The 787-nt window shown below is 37.0% G+C and overlaps 1 non-coding gene across 1 annotated transcript; it reads left to right on the top strand.

Moving 5' to 3' along the window:
- The first annotated feature begins 426 nt into the window (after positions 1–426).
- On the top strand, positions 427–500 carry Trnai-aau (transfer RNA isoleucine (anticodon AAU)). Its single transcript has one exon. It is a non-coding gene; the product is annotated as a tRNA-Ile (tRNA).
- Positions 501–787: the final 287 nt, after the last annotated feature.

The raw sequence follows: 787 nt of genomic DNA, 5'->3' as shown, positions 1-787 counted from the left end.
TCTCTCTCTCTCTCTCTCTCTCTCTCACTCTCTGCTATTTTTAAAGACGGCAGAGATGATTAGTCAGGTTCTCATGAGTGTTTTTACTTTTTCCTATGACGTTGCAGAATCCTTGTTAAATTGTCACTTGAATCATGAAAGCACCCCTTGAGAAATTCCAATAACTTCCACAAGAGCTTGTTAGACTACCACCACAATCACGAGAACTCCCTGAAAACAGCAATATTTTGCACCAGAATCTCTTAAATTATCCTTAGAATTATGAAAATATCTTGAAAACTCCAATAACTTCTACTAGAACTTGTTAAATCATCACCTTATAGAATTCTGAAAACACCCTTGGAAACCCCAGTAACTTACACTAAAGCTTGTTAAAAAGTAATCAGAATAAAACAAACAAATTTTTGAGTTCTGTGGCTTACCAGCGGCCTGTTAGCTCAGTTGGTTAGAGCGCCGTGCTAATAACGCGGATGTCGTGGGTTCGATCCCCATACGGGCCAGGCAAAGCGATAATTGTTTTTGTAAGTCATTAGCTGTCTTGTTATGGGCTGCATGGGTTAGGTTAGGTTAGTTAAGTGTTTAGGTTAGGTTATCTATGGAAAGTTAGATTAGGTTAGGTTAGGGTAGGTTAGGTTATATTGGATTAGCTAGATAAGGCTACGTCAGTTGAATATTTAGGTCAGGTTAGATTAGATTAATTAAATGTCTAGGTTAGATTAAGATAGATTAGTTAGGTTAGGTTAGCTAAATTAAGTTAGGTAGGTTTGATTAGTTAAATCATTGGGTT

The sequence above is a fragment of the Scylla paramamosain genome, chromosome 11 (assembly GCF_035594125.1).
Source record: "Scylla paramamosain isolate STU-SP2022 chromosome 11, ASM3559412v1, whole genome shotgun sequence".
Taxonomy (NCBI): Eukaryota; Metazoa; Arthropoda; class Malacostraca; order Decapoda; family Portunidae; genus Scylla; species Scylla paramamosain.
This window is presented reverse-complemented; position numbering and strand designations above follow the sequence as displayed.